This window comes from Camellia sinensis, chromosome 7, assembly GCF_055761805.1.
Source record: "Camellia sinensis isolate YWXY chromosome 7, ASM5576180v1, whole genome shotgun sequence".
In the NCBI taxonomy this organism is placed as follows: Eukaryota; Viridiplantae; Streptophyta; class Magnoliopsida; order Ericales; family Theaceae; genus Camellia; species Camellia sinensis.
In genome coordinates, this window is record NC_138967.1 from 143,142,459 (window position 1) to 143,161,790 (window position 19,332).

General features: G+C 32.6%; 2 long non-coding RNA genes across 2 annotated transcripts; both read left to right on the top strand.

Annotated features, from left to right (window-relative positions):
- Positions 1-544: 544 nt before the first annotated feature.
- On the top strand, positions 545-5,513 carry LOC145794801 (uncharacterized). Its single transcript, XR_014334745.1, has 2 exons — positions 545-798; positions 5,195-5,513. It is a non-coding gene; the product is annotated as an uncharacterized LOC145794801 (long non-coding RNA).
- Positions 5,514-5,631: 118 nt separating this feature from the next.
- On the top strand, positions 5,632-10,810 carry LOC145794802 (uncharacterized). The gene is made up of 2 exons (XR_014334746.1): positions 5,632-7,012; positions 10,532-10,810. It is a non-coding gene; the product is annotated as an uncharacterized LOC145794802 (long non-coding RNA).
- The last annotated feature ends 8,522 nt before the right edge of the window (positions 10,811-19,332 follow it).

Below are 19,332 nucleotides of genomic sequence, written 5' to 3' on the forward strand. Positions count from 1 at the left end.
CTTCTGTAGTATCTCTGCAGACGCACAAAATGCTGAAAGGATGCAAACTCCGCTTGAGCGCAAGAAGACCCGCTCGAGCGGATCATCAAAAATCTGGGCAACAAGATTAGAGACAGAAACTCAACCAACCTGTTCAAAACACGCCCAAGACATCTTAAAACTCATATACCAAAAATTAAGGACGGAACGAGACATAAACAACAATACTCAATCATGGACTCAAGTCCGGAATACTGTACATAAAGGGGAAAACCTGGGATCGCTATATTAATGGTTGATTTTATGGTGTGTCCCATATGGTGAAAAATTATATGTTTTTGTAGTGAATAAATTGAGTATATATTTTGTGGTATACAAAAATATTATATTTTGTGGTGAGAAAAATTACATCATTTTATAATTTATATTATAAAATTTTGAGGTATTATTACAAAAATTATATTTTTTGGAAAAAAATCAAGCTTTGGGAGACACACCCATGTGGGTGGGCCCCCTTTTGTCTCCTTGCCATCATTTCATCTCCCTTTCCTTTCCATTTCATTTCATTTTCCTTGGGTTGGTTGAGCAGAGAGCTCCCAACGTCTCTCTCTCTCTCTCTCTCTCTCTCTCTCTCTCTCTCTCCAATTTCCACCATTGTTACTCAAGCTTTGAGCTTAAAGTGGGAGTCCTTAGAGTGAGATTTTGCACAATCTTTGTAAACGGAAGTTGGAGAGCTCGCTGCACTCTTCGCACTGGTAGTCTCGAATTCATGATCGGGCAACGTTTGCATTTTCAAATTTGTTTTTCTTCATATTTGAGGTAGGGACTTTCTTCATATTTTTACATTAAAGCTATGTTAGGGTTGTTTTGAGAAAATATATCATTATAAGAGGTATTGCATATAGATATATTTTCAGATTTTTGTTTGGTAATTTTTGGAAGAAAAATTATGTTGAAATGTTAAGAATGTTGGTATTTTGAGATTCATTTTGTGTTGTTAATTTTGTAAAAAAAATCCGAAAATAGAATTTAATAGTTGTATAGATTATATCTACATCATATTATGGTTAGATAATTTATTTTGAAAAATTAATGTTGAAATATTTATCTCATCCTTGAGTTTTGGAATTTATTTTTGAGAAAAATAAATTGATATTGAGGAATATTGTGTAAATTGTTAAGTAGAGATTTTTCCTACACTTCTTTATGCACTTTTGCTTGATTATATGGAGTTTAAAGTTGTATATAATTTAATTAGAATTTTTGAAAAATTTGTGTTTTATTTGCTTAAAAGAGAAATTTTGAGAAAAATAAAAAGTTGATGCCCAAATTGCGAAAGTGTAAACTTGGAATATGTTTGTAAGGTCATGAAAGAGTTATGTTTTAAATTTGAACAAAAACGGACTTCAATTCGATTGGTTTTGAAATTTTTATCGGTTTGTGGCCAAAAGAGTATTTTTAAAGAAAACAAAGGAATTACGTTTAACTTTTGGGACTTTCGATCAAAATAGGATGTCATAGTTGAATAATGCTTGGAGAATGAGTTTGGAAAGAAAATGATGGTTTCTTGGGCATTAACGGTATTATTTTACTTAATGTATTTGTTGGAATAAAACCGACACGGTTAGAAATGGACCTTGAGAGGTTACCGGATGTGATTGTGATATGAAAACTAGTGTAGTTGTTCATATTTGATAAAATGTGGAATATAATTTGTTTCTAAATGTTGGGAATCATGGGAGATTCCAAGTTATAGTTATATATTGACTTGTATGCCCATATTGTTATCTTTTAATTAATATGTTAGAGATAACTATTTTGGCTATCGGTGAAAATTTACCATGTTGCATTTAAATGAGAGATTTCTTGGAAGGATGAGAAATGATGGAACTTTGGAAGTTTGATATATAATATGTTATAAATTTGTCTTGAAATGACTAAATTGGGAATGGTGATTAACATGTGGAGACTATATGAATATGGATACGATTGTATTATCTCTTGGAATTGTATTAGAAATTATATTGAAATGAGAAATGAGAATTTTGTTCAAAATTGTAATATTTAATAAGTAAGGATTTTCTACACTCTAATATGGTTTTTAGCTTAATTATTTGCTATTGTGTATAGATTATGAGATTTGGTTGTGGTTTCGACAAATCTAAGATTTGGGTGTGAAATTGTAACGCCCTCAAAAATAAACCCATCAAATATATATAACATCAACACGCAATGTTAAAAAGGAAACAATTCATTGTAACATTCATCAGAGTCTTACTAAATAAAAGCATTATATATAACATCAAATTAAATGCCCTACAGGCTTACATCTTTCCAAGCCAACACTTGGACCCAAAAGTATGAGTTCTAACTCAAATACAAATAAAGCCCTAGGCTTGAGTGTTTACATGTACTAACAAATAAAAACCAATAACTGAAAATAGTCTTCAAAATCCAAGTCCTTCCAAGCTAAGTCCTTGGAGGTAGCTTATCACCTGAACCTGAAAATGATGTTCCCATATAGGGTGAGCCACAGCCTAGTAGAAATATACTAAACCAAATATAAGCATTGATTAAAGCAATAGCATTCAATAGATGGTTAACCAAGATAATCAATTACATCATTTTACAGTCTCATGACACTAATGTCTAAGACACGTTTTACTTTCCAACTTTATCAATATGGCTCAGAACCTGGCCAAACTTACAACAGTGAACTATATATATCATATTCACATTCTTCCAATGTCAACAAACAGATGAGACTCAGGCTCAAATCAAAACACTTCATACTTCCAGTTTGATACACATTTTAGTGCTGTATCAATAAAAACACTTCAATATAAATAAGCACACATAAAAGTGACGCTAATGGAGTCCATCCCCTATCTCCTCCCAAACAAAATCCGGTTTAGAGGTCCATCCCCTATCTTCCCCTAAACCGTGGAGTACATCCCCTATCTCCTCCCAAACAATATGCAAATGCAATGCTCAATCAATACACGTATTTTCTGTATTAATTCAATAGTCAAAATTAATGACTTAACCAATGTGATTAGTTTCAGTCATTCCTAATCCACATGCAATGTCTACAACAATCACGACTATCCTCCACCGATAGCCCAAAACAGTTATTTCTAGACTGAAAATAAATATATCAACAATTCAATAGGCGAGTGATCTAAATTATCCAACTACACCATTTAATCAATGAATTCCTCAATTTCATGAATTTAACCAAATTCCCCAATTTTCTTAAATTAATTATACAAATTAATTTATTAATACAACTAGGGTTTTCCCAAAGTTACCAAAGTAACCCCAACATATCAATATACCAGAACTTAGAACAAAACTTATAAAATGGAGTAGGAAATCCCTACCTCGAAGAAGATAACCCGAATGGAGAAGACGGAGATGATGACCCAAAAACCCAAGTGCTCCAAAACTACAAACTCTCAGATTAAAACGAAGCTCTCGACTCACTCTATCTTTTTAATAAAGCAACTAGGGTAGAAACACCCTAAAAGGTGATGAAACCTAAGAGAGAAGGTGAGTAGAGGGAGAGAGAACTCGGAACTAGGGTTTTAGGATCAAAAGAATGTGAAAAAACGTTTTAAAAACCGCTGCTGCGTATATAAACCCGACAGGCTCGCTCGAGCGAACACTTGGTCGCTCGAGCGACCAGACACACGAAACCCTCGCTCGAGCGAAGAAAAGCTCGCTCGAGCCAAGAATGCAATGCTTCAGGTCTGCAACCCAGGAGCACGCTCGAGCGACAGGGTTCTAGCTCGAGCGAAGGAAATCTCGCTCGAGCGAAGAAACACTGCCCTCAGGCCTATACTAGACGCAATCGCTCGCTCGAGCGAATATAATCTGGCTCGAGCCACCAGACACAAAACAACCCTCGCTCGAGCGACCAAGTCCTTGCTCGAGCGAACAACCCAAAAACTGGACAGCAACAATTGGTTTCCGAACCCAACCAACCTGAAACAACCCTGCCCAACACATCCTATAACTCCAAATGAGAAAATAAAGGACGACAACAACAATTATACAATGACAGAATATACGGAACCTAAGTCCGGATACAATAATCAAATGGGAAAAGACCGGGGTCGCTATAGAAATGAAAAGAGGGGTTTTTGATGTATAAGAGATAAATGAGTGTGGGGTTTGAATATAAGATCTTGGTGTACCAAAATAGTTGATTTTGGGTGTTTGGGTCAATAATGGAAATGGGGGATTTTTGCCCTAATTTGTTAAAATGATTATTTTGTATAAATAATTGGAATTAACATTGAATATGTTAAATTGAATGGTTATTGATATAGATGGTGATATTGGATATGTATTATCTCACCTACGGAAGTTTTGAATAAATTATTTATTCTGATATTAAACATCTCTTGGAAATAAATGTATGTATTGGGCTATCGGTGGAGGATAGCTATGATTGTTGTAGAAATTGTATGAGGATTATGCGATATAATGCTAATCTATTGTTGGTTGTCATCGAATATGACCATGTTAAAAATACATTGCATATGTATGTTTAATGGGAGGAGAAAGGGGATGTACTCCATATATGACCATGTTAAAAATACATTGCATATGTATGTTTATTGAGAGGAGAAAGGGAATGTACTTCATATATGACCATGTTATAAATACATTGCATATGTATGTTTATTGGGAGGAGAAAGGGGATGTACTCTATATACGATTATGTTTACAAATACATTACATATGTATATTTATTTGGGAGGAAAAAGGGAATGGACTCCATTTAAAGCAAGTTGGCCGGAGTGTCCTCGGTGAAAGACCCAAAAATCTATATAGAAATGGGTGCCGATTCCTTCGGACAAAATATCCGTAAAATGGCAAAATTTGAAGTGTTTATGTGTGTTGTGCATAATTAGAAAACCATTGAGTTGTAGTCTCATTTTGGTTATTGAAAGATAATGAATTTAACTCATGAATTGAGTAGCATATATGAACTGGATATAAATTGAAGGAAAATGGAATAAGATTGGTCTTAGTGGCATATGAATATGCAGGCCTTGAATTTAAGATTATATAATAAAATCATATGATTTTGACATGATATGATTTCACGTTTATGTATAAGTATCTTTGTCCCGCATATCTTTTGATATTTTAATATGAGATTGTTCGGTGGGCTTTGCTCACCCCTGCCTGTACATGTGTACAGGAAATGCTTTTCGGATTTGAAGATCAAACCATGGGTTTTACCATTTCATAAGTGTAATGTAATGATGGATGGTACTACTTCACTTGTTGTTTGGCCGAGTGCTAGACAATAGCGTGGATGGACTTTCGGGAAGCAAGAGTTTCTTAATTATGTTTTGTTGAGTGTATGTTGGTATTTGTAAAGCCAAGGACTTAAGATGTAATGAGCGAGATTCAATTTGTGCAACCAAGCAATGACTTGGAAATATGTAAGCCTACATGACATTTAACTGGTCGTTAAACAGTAGACTCTGATGTATGAAAGTATGTTATTTCTCATATTTATTCTGTATATGAGTTATTTTTATTATATTATTTTGAAGAAGTGACAATTCTTTTAACTAAAATAATAATAAATAAATAAATAAATAAAACCAGCTTTTCCTTCCCAATCGAACCATAAAATAATCAACAGGGCGCTTTTATCACACCAGTTATATTGTTATCATCATCACTACTTTTCAATCCTTTTCATTCAAGCCAAACAACAATCAATCTCCCGTTAACACCAGAAATCAAACAAGAAACGATGATGAAACAGATCATACCCAACAAGAACAAACACTCCATCCCAAAAGAACTTCCAACCCAAATCATCCTTGAAATCCTCTCAAGACTCCCCATCAAAACCCTCTTCCTTTGCCAACTCGTTTCCAAACACTGGCTTTCTCTCATTTCAGACCCCACTTCGCCAAACTCCACCTCTCAAGATCACCAGTCAACCTCTTGGTCAAACCCAAATACCGATCGAGTCTACTCCGCTTGGTCGACCTCCAAATCCTCCACAAAATCCATCCCCGCGAAGCCCAGTTGAAATTCATCCCCAAAATCAACTTCCCATCTCTGGGAATAAAAGTAGTCAACTCCTGCAATGGTTTGCTTTGCTTGTGTAATGTACCTGAAATTTTCATATGCAATCCAATTCTGTGTGAGTGCACTTGCTTACCATTCCCAATATATGATGGAATATATGATCGTTACATCACTGCTTATGGGTTTAGTCCCAAGACTAACCAATACAAGGTTATTCGGTTTTTTATCCAACGGTTTGTCGAGTTTTTCGACCCCATCATTAAAAAGTTTGTCGAGTCTTTTTTCAACCCCTTAACTGAAGAGCTGGACGACTCTTTTGACCCCATTACTGAGTTAAGGACTTCTCGCGAGGAGGCGAAAGCTATAATTTACACAATTGGTGAAGGATCGTGGAGAAAAATGGGGAGTGTTCCTTACTTTTTGACAAATCACTCATTCAATTCTTTTGTGAATGGAGCTCTTCATTGGCTTAATTTTGCACGCGATAGTCCCGACTTCATTTGTTGTTTTGATTTTGGGAGCGAGCAATTTCGGGTTGTTCCTGAGCCTCCTGAGTTTGGTCTGCATAGGAAGGAATTTCCGGATCATATACGAGTGGGCGTGCTGCGTGAAAGTCTTTCTATTTGTGATTTTTCTAACCCTCGTCGTATCGATATATGGTTAATGAAAGATTACGGGATTAAGGAGTCTTGGAGCAAAGAGTTGGTTATTGAAAATGGGATTGGTAAGAGAGGGAATTTGGACCGTCATGAGCCAATTATGATTCTAAAGAGTGGTGAAATCTTGATGCTTGTTAACAATGATTCTCTTGTGATGTATAATCCTAAGTTAGGTAAATTTAAGAAGCTAAATACTTATGGGATCAAATCAGAATTTTATGGGATTGCTCATACTCCGAGCTTAGTTTCCCCCCGGGATGTGGCCAAAGGGGAAAGAGTTTCTTTTGTCTGTTAAGTTGCCAATGGAGGTACACATTTGTGTTTCTTTTTTCTTTTTGTTTAATCAGCTTAAATTTTTTTGATTGAATTCATTATGTATCATTCTGAGTTTGTAGTATCTGCTATAAATGCTCTTGTATATGTTACACTTGCTGACATTTTTCTCTATGTCAAGTTTGTCCACTCTATATTTTTGTTGTTTGGCATTTTAGCTTTGTTGAAATTTATTCTTGACCAAAATAATTTGTGTTGGAGCATCTCTAATTCTTCATCAAATCCTTTACCAAATTTAAATTTACTTAAAAATTTGGTGAAAGTGAGATCTAATTCATTCATCAAACTTGCATCAAATCAGGTTTTCATAAAAAAAAATTCATCAAATGAGGTATGCATAAAATCTTTCATCAAATTTCCCACCACCTTTTTTTTCACTTAAATTTGATGAAAGTGCTCAAAGATAAGGGTTGGAGATGGTGTTTTTTCACTTGAATTGATTAAATGAAGATTTTTGGGATAGGTTGCGTATTTTTAAAAAGATTTGATGGAAAGTTTAATTCTCACCATTGGATTGAGCTAATATTAAATCAAGCTTTTGAATTAAATTGTTGAAACAATTTGATGAAAAAAAAGGTGAAGGGTCAAGAATGCTCTTACATACTTTTCCTAGATTGATGTATTACTTCCATCCTTCATTTCTTCCTCCCAAATGAAGGAAAATGGATTGATCCTTCAAATTTGAAGGGAGAATGAACAAAATGAGGAGACTCTAAAATACTATTCACTCTATATTTCTTATTATATTCAAAATAACTTTTAATGTGTAAATTTAATTTTTATAAAATTGACATCAATAAAAAGTATGAAATCATATCTTTAAAATGAGTATAATATTAAATATATTTTACAAAAATTTTAAAATTAAATATTTATTAATGAATAAAAATTACTTTTTGATTGGAATTTGAATGAAAGAAATGAAGGTTTGTGGTTGGAGTTTGAATGAATAGTGACCTCTTCTATATTTACTTTTTGAATAAAAAATATTATTCCCATCCTCTTGAGAAGAGGATGTGGTTGGAGATGCTTATGAATTTAGAGTCCAAGGGGCCTTTTTGCAAATAGAGACCATAGGCCTTAGGGTTTGAGGAAAGGCCAGTCAGCTTCTTGCTTGTTGTTCAGTGTTTGCAAGTATCCAAGGTTAAGACCCCCAGCCTAAATGTTTGTGTCTTTCTCCTCCCTTGTGTCTAGACCCAAATATATAACAGCTGCCTTTGCAAGTATCCGGGATGTTCCGAGCACTCCTTCCCTCTGTCTTCTTTCTCGTGGGTTTGGCTTTGGCAAAACAAGAGCTAGTTGTATTGTATGGCTTTGCAAATGCTCCATCTATATTTGCCTTGTTGCTATTGTCTACAGTGTGTTTTAGTTTTATGAGTTGGAGTAATAATTAATGTTGAGGAATGGTGTATGTTATAGAGTAGCATATGAGAACAGGACCTTTTGCATTACTCAGGGTTGTTTTGGAAAGTTGGTAAAAAGCTGGCTTTTGGATTTTTACCAAGCTTTTTGGCTTTTTTGGAAGTGATTTGAAAAGTTGGTAAAAAGCTGACTTTTTGCTTTTTAATTTAATATTTATTTATGGTGTCAAATCAAATTAAAATGACCAAAATACTCTTACCCGACATAAGAGATTTATTTTTTAATTTTTTTTTCATAGGCCCTAATTTGTAATTTTAGGGCTGCGTTTTTGGCACTTTCCAAAGGAATTTTGTTGTGTTTTTGGCAGCTATGTTTTTGGATATTTTGTCCAAAAATGTGGCTTTTTACTATGTTCCCAAAATGGCACTCATCTTTCAATCAATATTATTGGGTTGTGTTAAAAAAAATAAAGAAAAAATTATTTGAGGTAGAGCATAGGTCCCTTTTACCTTCCTCATTTTCTTAGTTGTGGCTGCTTGTTCTATAATTCTTCTTTCCCATCGTGCCTATTCTGGGAGTTGGAGTGATAATTAATGTTGTGGAAGAGTGGTATATATTATAGAGCATTAGACGATGTAGAATCAGACCATTTGCATTATTCTATTTTTCAAACAATACTATTGAGGTAGAGCATAGCTGCCCTTTATCTTCCTCACTTTCTTAGACGTGGCTTCTCGTTCTCTTTTTCGTTGCTCTTACCATCAATTTGACGGATTCTAGGTTTCCCAGGAAGACTCTTATCGAAACACTTGGGCATTCTTAGAGTTCAGAAAATGCCCCTCCCAATCTTCTACAGGGGAAGGGGCAGAGGTCCCCTGTGCCTTTCATGTGAGAGAGTGGGATTGATGGTGGATAGAACGGGTTTGAGCCTTCTTATTTCATCCCCTCTGATTTCTGAAACTTCAGCTTGCAGCTTTGAAGCCGTTTATTCATTACCCTACCCCCTCTAGAAAAAAATGAGAGGAAAACTGGGGAGAACAATTTGATTCCTCAATCATAATATCTAGCCTTTCTCATGGCTCCTCATATGAAAATCCATGCAGTCAGTGAAAACATGTGCTCTCTTGCAGATTCGCTTTCTTTAATTCTCTCGACCCAAGTCAATTGCCTTGGTAGTAAGGCTGCTCTCTTGGAGGTTCAAGCTTGGAAATCTGTGTTCCTCTTAAAGGTGTCAACCACACTCATTTTTGCCAGCTGCTTTTCAGTCCAGATGCAGCCTAGTTGTTAACCTCACTTTCTCAAAGGAAAAAAAAAAAAACAAAAAAGTTAAATAAAGGATGAGGGGGAAAAAAAATCAAAAGATATTATAGGCCTATCAAAAGAATTTGAGAAAAAAGAACGAAGTTCAGCTGAAACCATTATCATAGACCTTGAAGCATTCATTGGATCATGAATATGCATGTAAATCCACTGGCAAGGTTAGTCGTATTGTATTACATTGGTGTGGTTTGGACAAATTTAAACTATCGCTGTTGCAGTGCAAGTTCATTAGATTGATTAGTATCCAGTACTGAGCCACTTTGTGTCATACTTTAATTGGTTTATGCAATGCTCGATGATGCTAGGGCAGAAAATTTGAGTTCTTTATTCATTATTGTGACATTCATGTGGAAAATCCAACGTGATGTATGTTGGTTAGGTAAAACTTTGTAGCAGTTATTATATAATTCATTTGGGATTCATACTCCTCTCTATGAATAAAAAAGTTGTCTACTTGGTAGACCAGTAATCTCTTTGATCCCACTAGTACTAATATTGATTGGTGTGCATCTCTTCTGTATATACTCTAATAAATACCTAATTTGTGATTCGTGTGTACCTGGCATGATTGTATATGCTAGAAGATGATCTGATTGGTTTTTAGTTGGGTCCATTTTTGTGAAAAAAGGTACTATGGTTTGTGCCAAGTAATGGAGTAATCATTCACATAAGATGAATTTGAGATTATGGCCATCTGTAGAAAATTTGACATGCTGGTTTTTTGAAAAAATTATGACACAAAAAGCGTTTGAAAGATCCAAACTGGTTTTGCTTAGAGTATGCCACTGTCTAACTTATAATTTAATGAACAGGATGTGCAGAGGCTGAGGAGCGCGAAAGGAATTGAAGCTTTTTTTGTCTTTACTGGGAGGAAGAACGATAGATTGTAGTGGTGCTACAGATAGTGGAAGTGCCCTTTTGGGTGAATTAGTTAGTAGCTATGATTGCTGCTATGCAATGGCTATTTTAATTACCATAGCTTCTTGTTTTTCTTGCCTTTTGCTCTAGCTTTTTTTACTGTATCAGCACAAACAAGAATTTTTTAAGACTTTGAACTTTGGGATTTAAGGCATGGTTTGCAAAAGTTTTGTGAACTGAAGTTTGTTTGGGTTTTAATAATGTGTTATTGTTGATGATGCAAGTAGAAAATAGGGGGAGTAGTTACTTACCTAAAAAAAAATAGGGGGAGTAGAGAAACTAATTGCAAGTAGGAAATATTGGTGGATAGAGAAATTAACTGTAGGGAAAATTTCGTACACCTCCATTAAGGTATAGCTAAATTATAAATTTTTCTTGAAATTTTAGAAATTACATCTCGTTTCTCAATGTTTGTATTTGCATAACAATTTAACTCTTATTGTTAACTAAACATTAAGAATGGTTAGTTGATATTATTAAAATATAAATTGATGGATGATGTTGTTTTTGTTAAATTTTTTTTGATAAATTAACAAAATTTACAAAAGAATTACGTTAGATGGAAAAAAAAAATGTAAGTTTTCATAATTATGTTTGATTTGTTGTTTAGAAAAAAAATTAATTTAATAAAAATAAATATGAAAAAATATATTTAATTTGTAAAAATTATTTCTAATCACTCAAAAAGTAAAATTATATAAAAATAATAATTATTTTTATTTTTTATTTCTTAACCAAATTAATTTATAATTTTTTTAAAAAAAAATTAAAAATAAATTTTTAATAATCAAATCAAATATATTTTAAGAATTTTTTGATAAGTCATTTCTTGTGTTTTTAACTTATTTAATTATTTATTAATTTTATGATGTTTTCATCATCTGACATTATAACATATAAGAGTTTTAAAGATTAATTTTTTTCATTTCTAAAAGTGAAAAATTTTGTTACAAAAAATATTTAAAGACTAATTTCTATCGTCGTAAAGATTGTCGTTAAAAGGTTGTCTTGAAAAGTTAAAAATAAGGTTTTTAGCGATAAAATTTTGAAAATGTTAATAATAAATAAAATTTTAGGAACAAAATAATTTGATCTCAAAATGATTTATTTTTTAAGACAAAAAAATTTGATACTAAAAAGATAATAATTAATCATTAATGTTCAATTATCGTTGTTAAAAATATAATGACGACACTTTTCGGTACAAAAATATTTGGTCTCCTAAAAATAATTTTGTTCTTAAATTTTGGTCTTTAAAACCTTAATTTTTTTGTAATGTGATTAGTGTTTTTCTATTTTAATTTTGCATTTCATAACTTATTTAAAAATGATAATTTAGCTAAATCTTAGGGGGAGAATCTGTAATTTAGCTAAATCTTAAGGGAAAATATGTAATTTAGCTAAATCTCAAGGGGTGTAGGTAATTTGTCCTTATTTGCAAAGTAATGAAAAATTAAAATTCACCAGGACTTTATAGATCATCTTAATTATCACATGGGGTTTTCTAAAAAAAATGAAGAGAAATAATTAAAGCAAAAAAATAAAAATAAAAATAAATCCATTAAACTAAACTTAAAAAAGAAATAATATGTGTGTTGGGTTCTCATTTACATTGATAAAACGTGAAATAAATCCCAACAAACTAAATTCTCCAATCCAAATAATAATTGAAGGTAGGGCTACAAACGAACTCAGCCGAGTTCGACTCGGCTCATTTACTTATCAAGCTTGTTTATTGAGTTTGAGCTCGGCTCAAAAAGGAACTGGATTCGAGCTCAGCTCGGCTCGTTAATATTAATGAAATTTGAGTTCAGCTTGGCTCGATAGTTTTTTTTTAATATTATTTATATTATTTAAATAAAAAATATTATTTGTATTATTTAATATATAAATAATATATTTATTATATAATTTAATAAAGATAAACGAGTCGAGTTTATGCGAGATCGAGTTCGGCTCGTTTACTAAATGAGCCTAATATTCGAGATTGAGCTTGGCTCGTTTACTAACGAACCGAACCGAGTCGAGCCGAGCTCTTAATGAATTGAGCCGAACTTGTTTATGAACAATTCGATTCATTTGTAATTCTAATTGAAGGGAAACATATCATTTTTAAAATTCAAATTGTCAAAAAAATGATGCACAGAAGATGAACTCAACTTATTAAGCGTAAAAATTCATAACCGATTAAGATAGTCAAATTGGTTTTAAGATTGTGTTTATATCAGGTATCTGGAAAGAAATTTATGGAAAGAATTGGATTTCTCTTAAGCTCTTACATAAATTTGAGAAAATTTGAGAAAGTTGTGAGATTTATCACAAATTTTGTTTCGATAATTTGAAAAATTCATTTTGTATAATTCTCAACTAGTGAAAACACGTGCTATGCACAAGATGTGAAGTAATTAATAAAATATATTTATATGAAATAATATAAATAATTAGATTTTTGAATGTAAATTATGAAAATAAAAAAAATATATTGAAACTTACAATTTAAGTTTTATAATTTTATCACAATTTATGTATTAATTTTTAATTTGTCACAATTTCAATAATGTAACTTTGAACCCCTTGCTAAAATTGTATATTTGGGTGAGTTGAACCCAAGCTACTTGAGTCAAGCCTGTAAATTTTTAAAGATTGTGGAACATAATTTTTAATTCGGTGAGAACCTATATAAAATTAAAAAATTCGAATAAATATGAATAGACTTGGACAGAGATACCAAATAACCTGAGCAATTGAAACAAAATTGTATATATAAATATATAAAATTATTTGCTAATTTATTTTTTAATAATAAATAAGATTAATTAAAAATATTAATGAACAAAAGCAAATACACTTTTTAGAAAGGGATCATCAAATAAGTTGATATTAAAAAAATTATATTTTATAATGGCATAAAATAATTTAAATATAATTTTTCAAATATAATTTTTAATTTAAAAATTACAATAAAGTATTTAGATATAATAAAATTAAATTTCTACAAAACAAAAGTATCTATATATAAAAAAAAGGTAAAAAGAAAATTTAGAATGGTATTCTCATTTAATCTAAAAATAATATAGATAACCAATAAATTATCACCTATAACCCTCATTTTTTTAAATAAAAAGAGATATTTAACAAACCATCACTTTTATTAGAAAAACAACATTTATTTGTATTTGTTTTAGCAAAACTCACCTTTTAGGAATTTTAGCCAATTTTTTTTCATTTTTTATTTTAGTTTGTTTAATTGACAACTGAGATTTTAAAAAAAAATTAACATGATCCACCATATTCCGCAAGTGCTAAAAACGTTTAGATGAACAATAAAAAAAAATATTAGAGACTCACAAAAAAAAAAACTCACAATTGTATCCACAATGATGTCGTATCATATATGTCAATTCTTGATTTGCTATATACTCAATGATATAGGGTCCAACTCCCTTGTCACATCATTATGGGTGAAAGTGTGAGTTTGTAGTATTGCTAGAACAATAAATTATCACATGTAACTCCCTTTTTTTATTAAAAAAAATAAGTTTCACCAACTATCACTTTTAATAAAAAAAAAAAATGTTTATTTCTATTTGATTTTAGCAAAAGTCACTTCTTAACTATTTAAGCCAAAAAAAAAAAAAATATTTTAATTTGTTTAATTGACAATTGAGATAAAAAAAAAATTCTATTATGTTTGGTAATTGTTAAAAAAGTCATTCATTTTCTAAATATTTTTGTATTTTTTTAAAAAAAATTTGTATTAAAAAAAATTCTTGTTTAAGTCCCTATAATTTAGAAGGATATAAATTTTTTTTTATAAAATTTAAAACCAAAAATGACAAAAAATAAAAATATAAACTTTTAATAGTAATTAATAATTTAAATACGTATATTTAATAACATATTATGTTTAGACTAAGGCTTGGTTTGGCATAATTAAAAAAAATTAAAAATTCAAAAAGTCACTATTTAAATCACATCATCTCTCTACCATATCACTTCAAACACAACTCATATTTTATAAAAAGTCAAAAAGTATACTTATTTAGTTTATGTCAAACAACCCATAATAATATTATGACACATCAGAATATTGATCTTATTTTAATTGTAATAAAATAATTTTAAAAAGAATTTAAATTTAAAATTTTATTTTATAATTTAATAAAAAATACATAAATTAAAAAATAAATATTAATTTTATTTTGAAAACATAATTTAAGGAAGAATCTAAATTTAAAATAGCATTCGTAGTCACAGACGAAAGGAATCCACATTCCAACTTTGGATTATATCAGTCATAAAATAATGGGCAAATTACGTATACCCCTCGAGATTTGGCTAAATTACAGATACCCCTGAGGTTTCAAAAATTACATCCCGTCCCCTGAGGTTTGTATTTTCATAACAATTTACCCCCTGAGGTTTATATTTCATAACAAATTACCTCCTAATTTCTTATGCAAATATAGCATTCAGGGGGGAATTCGTAATTTCTCAAACCTCAAGAAAGTATCTGTAATTTAGCCAAACCTCGAAGGGTATATGTAATTTGTCCTAAAATAATCATTACTTTGGATTTTATAAATCGTGATTCAAACGCATCTTTCCCAACAAATCAAATGATTCTCTATCTTTCCCACATCTCAATCTCACCCTCCTTGTAAATACATTTGCTATAAATACCAATACAAATCAAAATTTCCCAACCTCCCTCATAGTTTTCCAATCCACTCATACAAGAGAAACGATCTCAGGATGATGAATCAGTGCAAATGGAAGAAACAGTACACCCCGGAAGAACTTCCAACCCAGATCATCGTTGAAATCCTCTCAAGGCTCCCCATCAAGACGCTCTTCCATTGCCTACTCGTTTTGCAAAGACTGGTTTTTTTCAATCTCAGACCCTTACTTCGCCAAGCTCCACCTCTCTAGATCACCAATCAGTCTCTTGATCAAACCCATCTACAGAAACCACCCGAATCAACACAACTCCGCTTGATCGACCTACAATGCGAAACCCAATTGAAATTCAGCTCCAAAATCAATTTCCCAATTCTCGAACACCAAACAGTGACCTCTTGCAATGGTTTGCTTTGTTTGTCCTGTATTTCTAACCCCATTTACGTATGCAATCCGATTCTGGGTGAGTACATTACCTTACCCATCTCAACATATGATGGAAAACAGCAACATCGTACCATCACTGCTTTTGGTTTTAGTCCAATGACTAACCAATACAAGGTTATACAATTTTTTGTTTATCGGGTTTTCGACCCCATTAACCAAGCCAAGGCTACGATTTACACAATTTGTGAAGGGTCGTGGAGAGACATAGGGATTGTTCCTTACTATTTGATTAATCGTTCAGTCAATTCTTTCGTGAATGGGGCTCTTCATTGGCTTACTTTCACCCAAGATAGTCCCGACTTCATTCGTTGTTTTGATTTTGGGTCTGAGCAATTTCGGGTTGTTCCTGAACCTCCTGAGTGTGGTCTGCCTAGGAAGAATTTTATGGGTTTTGTACGTGTGGGTGTGTTAAGAGATAGTCTCTCCATTAGTGATTTTTCTAATCCCTTTCATTGGGATATATGGATAATGAAAGATTATGGCATTAAGGAGTCTTGGAGCAAAGAGTTCGTTATTGGGAATGTGACTGGTATGAGAGGGTATGGTGACTATTATGAAACAATTATGATTTCAAAGATCAGTGAAATTTTGATGCATGTTAACAAGGGTGTTCTCGTGCTTTATAGTCCTAAGGAAGGTAGGGTTGAGAAGTTAAATATTGACGGGATCAACATCAACCCTGCATTTTGTGGGGCTGCTCATATTCCAAGCTTTGTTTCCCTCAAGGATGTTGCCAAAGGAGAAAGCTTGAAGGTGTACATCTATCTTTCTATTTGTTTTTGTTTTGCGAAGGTAAATTTTTAAAATTGAAATCATTGTGTATCATTCTGAGTTTATCTACCGTGGAAGCTCTTGTATATGTTATACTTCAAGACAATTTGTAATAGGTGAAGTTTGTTTGCTATATGTCTTTGTTGACTTTTCTCAAATTTTTAATCTTGAACAAAATAATTTGGCTAATGCACTTTCGTAGATTCTGGACTATGTTCACCTGCACAATTATGTGCAGCTTTTAATTCTCTTTAAATTTCTTGGAGTTGGAGCTTTGACACTTTCTTGAGTTCTAAGGCGTACATGGTAAGTGTTGGATGATATGTTTTAGAAGAACTTGTGATAAAAAATTGTCACGATGGTGTCTTCAATTTAGAGTTTAAGGGGCCTATCTGCAGGCAATAGAGGTCACAAGTTAAAGTTTGTTTTGGGAATAAGCGTGTTTTGGTTTTAATTTGAAATATTGTCTACCTGATATTGTAGAATACCTATTATGGGAGTTGAAGTGACAATTAATATTGTGAAAGAGTAGTATATATATGTTGTAGATGATGTAGAACAGGAGCTTTGGGATTATTCTTTCAACCAATACTATTGAGGTGGAGCATAGATCCCCTTCACCTTCCTCCTTTTCTTTACTGTGGTTTGATTTCTAAAACTTGAGATTCAGATTAAGAGCAGTATATTCATTACCCACCTCCACCCAAAAGTAAATAAATAATGAAATAAAAACCAGGGGGAAAAAAAAAGTGATAGGGAAACTTGGGAGAACAATCTGATTCCTCAATCATTATATTTTGCTTTTCTCATGGCTCATATTAAAGCCCATGCAATTGATGCAAAATTTGAAAAATTTTGACTTACGAAAATAATCTTTTGTAAGACCTACATTGGCTTTTATTAAAGTATGATATCATCTGACTTATAATTTAATGAAACGGATGTGCAGAAGCTGAGCCGGTAGAAAACAAATCAACCTTTTTTTCTTGGAGGAATACTGATGAACAGATTGCAGTGGTGCTTCAGAGAGTGAAAGTTCTATTTTGGGTGTAGTTACGCAGGAGCTATTTCGGACAAGTCAAGAAAGCCAGGCTTGCTGTTAGCTACTTTGATTACCACAGCTTGTTTATGGATTTGAAATATGGTGAAGGTGCAGTTTCTTGCTTTTTGTCCTATTTCTTTATGTGTTTCAACGCAAACAAGAATTGCTTGAGACTTTGAACTTCTGATTTTGGGCATGGTTTGCAAAAGTTTTGTAAATTGAAGCTTTTTTCACTATTTGGAATGAACTGCAAGGTAAAACAGTCAACATATGGTCTTGAATGAACATATTTACTTCTTTGGGTTCAAAAATATGTTACTGTAGTTAATGTGCTGTGTAGAATCTGTAGATGCACAAAAGAAGAGTAAATTATACAATTTGTTTTATTTTGGTCCCTAATATTTAATTTGTAATAATTGCATCCCTAAACTTAATATATTCATCCAATGTAATCATGTCCTTTAACAAACATAAAATGTTTTCAGCACCATCACATTAGGCATTTGAATTGAAGGGCATTTGGAGGAATATATTTTATTTCCTACCTAAATGAATCGCAAGTTAATCCTTAAATTCCCAGAATTTGAAATTTCTACTTTGTTATTAGTTGTGTCCAAACACTAAAATTGTTGAGAGCCAAATGTGGTGCTTTTAGCTCTTTGGTTAAGAGTATTTGGCACTAATAGATGAGTTAGAATGTCGTTAGTATCCTTCTGTGGGGAAATATTTTCTGAGTACCAACACGTGGCAAGGTGACGCCGACATGTCAGCCGAGGTGCCACGTGTCTTGGTTGTTGTGCCGAGGTCATCTCGGCTAGGCCGAGGTTGCCTCCGAAGATATCGGAATCCGAGATAAGCGGATAAGGGACAAGAGTCCTAGAATGAAGAGGGAACTCAACTTGGATATGGACAAGAGTCCTAGATTGGGAGAAGACTTCAGTTTGGGTAAAGATAAGACTCTTAGAGAGTTTATCCTAATCCCACTGAGAGTCCCAGATTAGCAGTAATCCTAAGTCCATTAGGACCAGGCTCCTTTTGGGACTAGGATTGTGTTGGCTATAAAAGAGAGGCACCCCCATGGGTCTAAGGTATGCTTTTGATACTCAAGCTTGTGAGTTTAGTATTTGATTTATCTTTGAGAGATATACTGACTTGATCATCGGAGTGCCCTCGGGTGGTCGAAACCACCGCGGGATTCTTATATTTCTGTTGCAGGTCAGTCAGGTGCCATCTATTCTGCCAGTGCTCTCCAGCTAATTACTAAGCGGGCAGTGTGGTCGGAAAATCACCCACACACCTTCAATGTTTGATGTGAGGTTGATGGGAGTATTTACATGTTTAGTTTTATTAGGAAAATGTTAAAACTCAGACCGTCTAAAATGGTGAAATTGTATTAGTTCATTCCATGTCAAGCTTTAGGACAGACTTGCTTATTCCTCATAAGTTGCTGATGACTGGTCCGAGTACTCAAACATATATATATATATATATATATATTTTGGTGTGTGTGTGTGTTCTTTTTTCCTTGTTACCTTCTAGATGTAAATAATGTTGTTTGCTTCTCTTTTTCTCCCTTGGTACTAATATGTTATGAGTTCGTCAATCAACTCTTTATAATTGGTATGTTCGATTACAAATGAATTTACATTGTCTTTCTACCCATGAGTTACAACAGAATATCTTTCAATTGTTCGCTTGAGAGTTTAAATGATTGAAATATGTGACCTTACTGTATTGCATATCCCTAAACTTGAA